Genomic DNA, 11,456 nt, shown 5'->3' with positions numbered 1-11,456 from the left:
TTTAACCTCCATGGAGTATCCATGGGTCACCCCATGGACTTAGTCCAACATAAGGAATCTTGGATCACAAGCCCACATATATAAGAATGAATGATTTACACAATCAACCCATATATTTAATTAGTCTCCTTTTGATCACTTAATTAATTCCAATTTAATTCTTGATCAATACTAATTAAATAACCTTATTAATATATTAGAACTTATAATATATTAACCAACCTTAAGTGTTATTTCTCTCATTATAGTCTATCCAAATGCATGATGCCATGCAACCCAAACAGACCATGCCGGGTCGGGTCAAGTCTTACCAATTATAGTTATGGACTTAGACATTAATCCAACAGTCTCCCACTTGGATAAGTCTAAAACTATTATTGCGTATGACTTCAGGAACCGATCAGCAATCGTAGCTCTCAAAAGCTTCTGTCGAACTCTGACCTTGTCGATGAACTCTGACCTTTGTCAATGACTTGTCCATTAGATAAGGGATCATATATTCCTCCATTCTAGATATCATATGGACTGAGACATGGATTATCAATCATTCTCTCTGTCCATTTGTTGTTTCCCGATTTCCGATTCATGATGACTGACTGATTGAACAAATCAAATCAGTCCTGGCTTGGCCAAGCACTCACATGTATGATCTTTAAATCATCGAGGGCCCCACAGAAATCGCTTTTATCCCGAAGGTAAAAAGGAATGGATAAACTTCGACTCATATGGCTTGTTCTACTACTTGTTGAATCATACACAAAGGCACGTTTTATAACATCGAGTTACCAATGCGTTTTCGTGCAATCAATGTATAACCAACTCATAGTAACAGCTCATATCTCTAGGTTTGAAGAATATAAGATATTATCGTCTCATGATCACTCGTGATAAAATCCATGAAGTGATTCAAATGAGCGCGGGTTGAATCCACTACTAAGAACTTATGAGCACTCATGAGTGTTGTAGCACCACTTTGTCCATCAACTTGGACCTCTACAAACCAACCCATGACAGTCTTGATTCATATCTACTTCCAACATATGACCGACTGTGGATGGTTTGAATAACTTAATCATTCAGGAAGAGCGACTTAGTTATTCTGGAAGTCAAAACATGCAAAGTGAAACACAAGAATAAATGAATCAAATATGGTATCAAACCCTATGAATATAAATAAACACTTTTATTTATCACCATACTGATTACTCATTATTCATTGTTTCGGTTTTATCAACTTTATACTTGAATTTAAAACAATAGTTGTCCTATGCTCCAAGCATGTACACTATGTTTTCTAAACACTAGTCATGCCATACACCAAGTATGCATACTATGTTTGTCTATGATCTTTACTTTGTAAAATAGATCAATTGAACATCACTCCAATGATCCTCTTTTCACAGTCCCAAATCCTTACTACAAATGCAAGAATTCCAAATTCATGCCATTTACTGAAATATGTTAGATTCTAAACTTATATGCATTGATCCTCTTAATGATTATGCACGAAGTCAGAAAGACTTGACAACAATCATTACAGAGGATTCCAAAGGAGATCAGCTCCATGGAAACATCCTTCTTTCATTAAGTTTCCTAATCTTACACAGATTGAATAATTTGAAACATTTCCATATTCCATTTTGACTATCACTTCTGAACAAGAGTTGCCTCCTTACAGATTATGTCAATATGGTCCTTCCAGAATTAACATTATACTTCCAACTGTCCATGAGCAACCAATCTTTGGTAAACCTTAGATTGTCCTCGACAATTGCTTAATCATTTTAGTCATATCCAATTCTAGACCTTTTCCCTTCATAATGCCCCAGGCATTTGGAAAATTTTAGAAAGGATGAATATAGCACATGTAATCGATCCTATATCCGAAGCATATGGGACACGATTCATGATGTCTCACATAAAGACTAAACCAGTCTTTTGCTATAATATTTCCATTTCAATTTGCGAAGTTCTCAAAATTCAGATTATGAAAAGGGATGCCGTAATCATAATCGAATTTTAGAACGCAAATAATGGACCCATATATAGAATTTCCTTATGTTGAGCCATTCCAACATGAAATTCATATATATATCCTTGATTAAATACGATTAAAATCTCAATCTAAGCTTTTAGAATTGAAATGAAGTATAATTTCCTCTCCCTTAATTATAGCAAAACAACTTTTTCAACCCCTGCAACCTCACGAATTGAAACTTTTGTTTTCTATAATTAACATTGCTAACTTGCAACCTTTGTCATAATTATCATGCTCCCACTAACATGATGATTATTAGCATAACACTTATGCTCCCACTAGCTTTGACATGTACTCAGAAATCAGCTGACTTTCTTACCAAAGTTCAGATTTCTGATACTAGATTGTTTTGATAAAACTTTATCAAAATCATACACCTCTCTTAGATAGCTCACATGTGTGTCTAAACAATTTTAGAACTATGAAAAGGGATGCCGTAATCATAGTCTCAATTGTTTAGACCTTTGCCACTTCTCACAAGTCCATGTTAGTGTGCCGGTAAACCACACACGCTCCACTAACGACTTTGAGAATGCAAGTATCACAATTGCTATCTGCTTCAAATCTACTTAGTGAAAGTGTTTCCTCACCATCATTTTCATGAATCGGAGAGAAACCTTATGACACTTAGATTTAATAGTGTATGTGTTCTTATCCATGTGAATTTGTCAAAACCATAATCACAAGACAAGGTTAGTGACAAATCCAAACTCATATTGATTAAACTTGTGCAATCTTAAATTCTTGCCATTTGGCAGCTCAGGTGCCTGCCATTGCTTCCAAGTAGTTGTGCAACCAATTGAGAACTCTCAGAACTCCTATGCAAAGCCAACTTGAATAGGCACAAAAATTTCAACACGATAGGTTATAAACCTCAAGTCGTGTGCTAGTGAAGGACTTTAGGTTTTATTCTTGATTAAGTCTTGAAACTTTCAAGAGCTTTAAGACTCCCACTGTCCTCTTGACATATAAGACTCCCTTGTCAAATATTCAAGAGATAGTGCGGATTCTTTATCAAGACTAACACTTTACACAATTGGCCTAAGTTGGTCTCTGTTTTATCCAAAACATCACAACTTACCAATTTCAAATGTACAAGAGTAGATAACCTTTTACTCTTACATTTGACTAGTGTTAACAAACCCTCTTTAAGATATGTCACTCAAGTTACAATCTTGGAGTATGACTCTAAGAATTGTTTTGGAACGAAGTATGACTCATCTTTTTTGATTTAACCATTTCAACAATTCATGACTCCTCTTCTTAGTCATAAGAATGCACTAAGATGACTTTAGAGGACCAATTGTGATATGGTATCTTAACCATTAAGATGATCATAAACATGATACTAAAGTACTCTCCCATCTTTTCAGATTTGAGAAACTTTTATCTTTCTGCCATACTTTGATTCTTCTTATTCGTTCTGTATCACATTGAAACTTCTCCAATGCTACAGACTTATACTTAAACTTATAAGTATAACCATATTTACTGAACTTAAGTAAATCATGACGAATAGTCTTCTTGATCTTTTGTGGTGGACTTGACCAGTGCACAAGAATGTGTACTCGATCCCTTAGTCCTTTCCTTATTCACATAAGGAATTAGTCTTAATTTTCCAAGCTCAAAGTTCTCATTCATCATACTATACAACTTGCATGATTCTAAGTTTCGGTCCAATTGAACCTTGGGTGATGAGAATCTTTCCTTATTTGGTAATATTAGACACTACCACAACCGAAAGAATCAAATCCATTTTTCCAATATTGCTATCAATGGAATCTTATAAGCAACAACTTTTCACAAATGCCATTGTAAGGATACTTAAAATAAATAAAATCAAAACCTTTTTCTTTTATTATAAAACTTTGCGGAAAAACTTATCCTTACAATCCATATGAAAACCTTGTTGTTATCTATTCCTAAGCAATATAAATATCATAACTCTTAAGTAATAGCCCAAAATTCTGATAACCGAACCATGCGATTGAAATCCATCTTCGCGATCAGAATCAGCATGTACTTAATAGAGTTAGACAATGGACTTTACCTGAAGTAGAGCCAAACTTATTGACTTTAACATCCTTAGGTAAATTTGGCAGCTTCGTAACCAATGCCCCTTCCTTTGGCAATAGTTACCTATGGACCCTTGATAATGGGACTATCTCAGACTTCGCCTCTTTCTTTACCATTGGGTCAACCGAGTTGACTATGGCCGATCCCTTTCCATTGGGAAGAGAGAGCTTTACTGGATATCCAATGTCATCATTGTCAATGTCCATAGCTTTTTAGGAAGTTGATCTTAGCAAATAGATAAGATCATTAAGGGTCTTGTCTTAGTCTGTTTCATAGGATTCCCAAAAGAACTCACTATGTGACTTAGAAAGTAGTTGAGCCACCAACTTTCTCAAGACTTTGACACCCAACTCTCCCGGCTTGTCAATATGTGACTACATCTCCAAGATGTGATCACACCTAGACCTAGCCTTGCCAATAGGGCTTGAGTGACCTTAAACTTTTTAGGAACTTGTGGGTTAGGGAGAATAATTGGAGGAGGTGAAAGAACTATGATATCCATGGGACATCATCTTCATTTAGGAAAGCTTGTTTCAAGAGATTTGGGAAGCTCATAAATGTCTAGACCAGACATCTTTTTGGGAGATATTCAAGATAGTTGATTTAAAGTCCTTAATATGACACCCAATATGAAATATTAAGGCTAGGACCCAACAAACTATTTTATAACTTAGAAGAGGGATGCCGTAATCCAAGCTATAAAATATTTGAAGGTAGGTGAATGACGATTCACCAATTTCCACCATGAAAAACGAAATAATTTATTAGGTTTTAATTGGATTTGAAAGTCCTAGATCTTTGAGATTCATTGAACTGTTCAAAGGCATGTTTCAATCTCGAGTGTGCCCTTCAGGTTTTGTGACTGGGATGCCGAGGATCACAAAACAAAGTGTGAATAACCATGAAAATATACTTGGTACCCTTAATATTTACCCCTTAATCAGTGTGCCGGTTAACCACACACGCTCCACCGATACTATGATAAATATTAAGTTACCCTTTGCCTACCTTGTTAAGTCCAGGTTAGTGTGCCGGTTAACCACACACGCTCCACTAACGACTTAAGCAAAGTGCAAAGTGTAATTTCATGGGTTAGCACCAAATTCACATTTTCCTAAGTAACTAAGATTGGGTATTAATAAGAGTTTAGTTACTTAGTATTTATCATTAATACTTTTAATGAAAGGAGAATTATAGTCCTTGTCCTACCCGTTCGGCTAACGACCCTCCACCAGTCAAGGAAGCGGTGGGTGAGAGTGGACACCCATTAAACTGCCATTTTATAGGCAGTAATCTTATACCCCCCTTATAGATCGGCTTCGTGAATGAGGCCTACTAACGGTAAGACTGACTTTACTCTTATACATATATATATAAATATTATTAACTTATAATATTATAAAGTATAAGGGTTGAATTTTAACTTTTAAAATTCTAAGGGCTAACTTGGAATTAAAGTATTCATAAGTGAAAACTTTTTCAAATTCCAAAACTTGAGGGCAAGTTTTGAAACAATTCAAAACTAATTAATTCCAAAACTTGAGGGCTAATTTTTACTTTATTTTTAAAGTTATTTTTTAACAAGCTTAGTCTGTTACAGTCCGTTAAAAATTCATAACTCTCTCCTATGATATCCGTTCCCGACTGTCTTTATATTGACATATAGGTGTTGATGAGATCTTCAACTCTGGTTTAGATTGTTTTTCCTAACAATTGACCGATTTCAATTTCGGTTTCCGAGTCGTATACTGTTACGATGAAACTTCTAAAAATCATAACATACCCTCACGAAGTCAGATTTAGGCATTCTCTATATGTATGGAATCTTTGTCACATGTACTACAACTTTGGTTAAGATTATTTATCCTAAATAATCTTTTATCAAAAATTCATTTTATCGCTTATAATATCTTAAGCGTCTAGCCCGAATTTGCGGATGTTACACTTTCTCTCTAAATAAGATTTATTCTCTTAGGACTCGCTTTCTTAGTTTTTAGAGCGATAGTAACAAGGGTGTAGAGCACCAAATAGCCTGGTGAAATTGAGCTTTCGGTTTTGGAGATCTATCCGCGCAATTTCCCGGTTTTAGCTAAAACCTCTGTAAGTTAAGTTACACCCTTGTGCTTTCAGTGTAACTTATATTTATAGTCATAAGTAATTATTGTGAACCTATAAATAATATTAGCAGTAATTCCAAGTTATTATACTGATTGGTCTACTTATGGGGATGATGTCGAAGTTGGATTTAGTGAGGTGTTTAAAGTAAGATTTCCAAACAGTATACTTTGTATACCAAACGGACCCTACCTCCGATATGATCCTATATGGATATTCCTTACTTGATAGATCTTAATGTAGACATTAGAATTAATGAGGAATCTATACTATCATTAGTCGCTAGGAGTATTAGATTAAGACTTAGTATTCATTATACTAGGTCACGATAGTGGAAAAGATAAAGAACCAATGCGAAGTTCTGCCCAAATCCCGAGGCATCTGCTTTTATCAAGTGAGTGCATAGTCCCTTTAATGAAAATAATTTTAATACAAGTATTAATTGAGGATTAAATATATGTTAGATAGTTTATATGTGAGCTATATGCTTGTCTGGTTTATGTGTTAGAAATGTATTTGAGAATATAGAATATACGATATGCGAACCATATATGGTTCTATATATGTTAATGTATATACATATATATATATATATATATATATATATATATATTATCACATGATAACAATAATAAAAATATTATTAGAGAAAATAATAAAAGTATATTAATGCCTAAATACTCTATGTTAAATATACACGCTAGAATAGGATAAGGTTGTCTAAACAGAGTTGATATTGGGAGATTAGTACTTATGACCGTTAATGAGATAAGACTTATTCTAGATGCATAGCTCAATTAAGTTTGATATCGAGTAGTATCATTCATGATATGCATGAGTAAGTTAGGAACGAAGTTCTGTTCCTTGACACTTTCAGGTGTTGATGGTATGAAAATACGTACCGGAGTACAAATCATATTCCTTTTTGGCTGACCAGAAATGGTGGGTCCAGATCAGGCAATTGTAATGGTATGTATGGTCATCTCCTAGAGTAAGATGACAAAACTTGATCATTCTAGACGGTCTTGTGAATTACGTTGCTAGTGTGTGTTCAGAACCCATAGACGTAGATGAAATATGATACCATATTCATCAAATACTTTGATGACATGAGTGTCTTTATGACTTTCACCAACTAAGGAAGCCCATAGCGGTGAAGTCAAGCCCTTTCTTCTAAACGGTTTATCTTCCTGATAATCATGGACTAGGATCTGTTGGGATCAATTGGGGTGGTATGTTAGATATGAGGTTTTATAGATGTTGCGACGTCGTTCCGCTGGCGAGACTTCGGGCTGGTTAGGGTATCTCCGGACAGAACCTGTAGTGACAATCAAACACTACGTCAGACGTCTCCGGGAGAGGATCCCGGGAGGACGCTCCAACGATCTAGTCAACTATATGGGAGTGCGACTTTAGTGAATATGAGAGAGGGAGTAAAATTCATTATACCTATTAGGGTGTACCCGAGTCCCTTATATAGTTAGGGTTTTAGGTAGAGGGACCATAATAACGACATTTGACATACCGGGCTACTATTGGTCCATCTATCTACGTCTGACTCTTCCTCCGTCCTAATTGGAACAAAGGGAATAAGCGGTAGTGACCCATCTATAACGTACTGACGTCTCATTTTGTATGACAGCTCATGGCACTGCATGGGGAGCAATAGACTTTTCCCCGGATGACGCTGGCTGGCTGTCGAGGATAGCTGATCCTTCTGACTGTCTTTCTAAGGTCTCGCATCGGCGTTTATCTCTGTTGACTCGTAGGCTTAGCTGGGCAGTACCGTTCAAATGTTCCTTTTTTCATACGCTCGAGCGAGCAGCTGACTCACTAGATGAGATACAATAACGTTTAGTCATCCCACAACGGACCGTTATGAGGTACGTCATCAAGCCCCTAGTCTAGTAGTGATGTCGTAGCGCGAAAAAGTCGTCATTTTCTAGACTCATAGGTACACGTGTCACTTATTTATCTGTCGGAAAGTTATTAATTCTGCAAAGTGCTCTGCTTTTTGCCACAATATTTATCGATAAATACTCGCCTTTCTCTTTACATGTCTTCCTCTTTCCATCATTCATTTCTCTTCTTCCCTTATTCTGCGTTTTTTCAAAGAAAATGGCTCTCCCCATCAGCATGATTTCTTCTCACGGCGTTCTTCCGACCTCCGAATATGCTGAGGTTATCTGAGAGAAGTATGGCTTTCAGCCGGAGGATGGAGTGCTAATACCCTTGGACGAAGCCTCCTTTCTGGAACCCCTGTCGGGAAAGGTTTGCATCTTTTTCAGAACCTTCGATGCCGGCTATCAGCTTCCGACTACTAACTCTCTTGACAAAGCGCTTCGCAAAAATGGAGTTAATGTTTACGACCTTACCCAAAATGCTGTAAACAAAATTATCGCCTTCAAAATGCTCTGTCGGTCTCAGGGTTTTCTTCCAAGCGTCTTGGTGTTCAAGAATTTCTTTCGTTTTTCCATTGCCGGTGATAAATTTACCTTATATGCCCAGAAGAATGCTCATGTCCTCATTCCTGACGGGAAAAGTAACCCAAAAAATTGGCAAAATCATTGGTTTTGGGTGGACAGTTCTAGAGTCGGCGAACCCTATTGTCAAAGTGAAACAACTCCCGATAGCGCTCCCAAGCTACTTGGTCAAGATCAAGAAAATGTTCGTCTTCTAGAGAGCTTTACTGTTGCTCCTGAGGAGTTTCCTGAGCATATTCTCCCTGGAGCAGGAATGAGCACCGAGTGCGCGACGCCGTCAGGAGATGCCTGAGTTTTTTTTTTTCGTTAATGGAGGTAAGTTTTTTCGTTTCTTTCTTTTTGACTTTCCTATTTTTGTTCGCATTCCTTTCCCCTCCTTTTTTTATAAAAAAAGCGAGAGGCGATGTTTATCTTGCAGGGGAAAAGCAAATGTTGTCTTTCTCTGACGTGCTTGGGTGGAAATTCAAAAGAGACTTGCAATTTCGGTCGGTCGCTCTGCATGACAGACTTCCCCCTCCTAGCCGGAAACTTGCTCGAGGACCCACTACTTCCATTGTTTCGATGCCTTTGCACTCGACTCCTGCTGGTGAAACGCCTTCGTCTGGCAACCCGTCTGGCGTACCCCTCCCTGTACTCCCTCCTCCCATCCAGAGGGCTTGGAGCGCGTGGAATATAACAAGGAGAGGATTTTGGCGGGCGTGATGTCTCGTGTGACGAGAAAGAGAGGACTTTTGAGTATCACTGCTCTATCTGATGCTGCGAAAAGGAAAATTATTGATGACCGCTGCCGCCGACCCAAGTTTGCCACCAATTTCATTGCCACTTTACTGCCTTCTGGTGAAGAGGTGATAAGTATCATTGATGACGACACACACCATTGAATATGGTAACACTTGCAAAACTACTCTTGTAACCAGTTAGTGTCGATTTTAAGGGTTAAATTTAAAAAAAAAACATCATGGATGACTCTTTCGTTAGTAAGTTTAAAGTGTAAAGATGTTTTTGAAGATTTTTTATATATACTAAATTTATTTGAAAGAAACTTATATTTATTTATTAAAAAATTAAAAATAAAGATAATTTTTTTATTAATGATAATTTATATATCATTTTTGGAATTTTTTGTGATTCTCTTCAATAAATATCATTACTACAATCATAAAGATACCATCTATATCCTATATAACTTAAATGGACTTTGTTGATTTGTAAGAAATGCATTCCTATGCCAAATGCTATTTCATTGTTGAAGTTTTAGGTATTGGGTGTAAAACGTGTACCATAAAACTACAATTACCGAATTTCATTTCACAATCGAACGACACATAAGAAAATAAAGGTTTATCAAAGGTTGTTATTCGTAAATAGAGCTCCATTACGTCAACAAAAGTCGGTTTTATGTTCATTAATGCCTCATATTTGTTAAAAATTTCCATTTTAACATTTTCTTAGGTTTTGTACCCTTTTAGCTGGTCACCATCGTCATAAAAGTATTAAATATCATCACCACCACACTCTGTCATCACCACCACCATTTGCAACCAACATCACAATCTTCACCACAAAACACTGGTAGCCCCACCAACACCATCTTTGACCCACCTTTTTCATTCTTCATCTCCGACCCACCATTATCACCATCGTCCGCCTATTTTTCTTTCTCTTCACAACCTGGTAAAAAGCCTAAAATGACAAAACATACCTAAATGTGAGGCATTAATGAACACAAATTTGGACATAAGACATAACCACACATTTCATATAAATATGAGGGTTTTATGGCAATAACCCTATTATAAGAGCTACATAGGACATAACCACACATTTCATGTAAATATGAGGGTTTTATGACAATAACCCTATTATAAGAGCTACAATAGTTATAAAAACACATAATAAATACAATTAATATGAATTTTGTTGATTTGTAATAAGAAGGGTGTTTCTAGGCCACATGTATCATGAAGCTCTATTTAGGAATTGTATTTAGATGATATTTTTATGATTGTTGTAATGATGTTTATTAAAGAGAGACACAAAAAAAATCCTAAAATGATATATAAATTATCATTATTGTGCTTTTTAATAAAACGATATGAGTTTTTTTTTTAAGTGAGAGATGTAGATTATATCTTTATTTTATGTTTTTTAATAAATAAATATAAGATTTCTTCAAATAAATTTAGTATATATAAAAAAGAAAATCCATAAAAGTCCTTAAACTTTAACATTGTTAACGAAAAAGTCATCAATGATTTTTTTTTTCAATTTAACCCTTAAAACAGACACTGACCGGGTACAAGAGTTGTTTTTCAAGTGTTTACCGGTTTCAACGGTTAAATTACAAAATAATAATAATAATAATAATAATAATAAAATAAAATACAATAAATCAGGGGTGACTTTTTAGTCAGTGAGCTGCAATTATAGAGACTTTTTTTTTGCTACAGATTTCCCAAAATAATTATGTGATGAAGTTTTGTCCATTTTAAAAATTCAAGAGTTATCGGTTTAAAACAATAAGGGGCGTTTAGTTCACTGTTTTCGCTGGTCATTACAGGATTTGGAATCAGTAAATTCCTAATCCAAAACATTCATGCACAACCCCAATGACTACAATGTTATATAGGGTTCATCGTTTAAGAGTTATCAAAAATGGTAGGGGGATGGGAGTTACCGATCGCAGGAGTTCGTAAACATGTGGTTTACCGAAAATAAGAAATACGATAGATGGTTATCATCTG

This window comes from Lactuca virosa, chromosome 9, assembly GCF_052849685.1.
Source record: "Lactuca virosa cultivar CGN04683 chromosome 9, Lactuca_virosa_CGN04683_v6, whole genome shotgun sequence".
NCBI classification, from domain to species: Eukaryota; Viridiplantae; Streptophyta; class Magnoliopsida; order Asterales; family Asteraceae; genus Lactuca; species Lactuca virosa.
Note: the sequence above shows the minus strand (reverse complement) of the source record.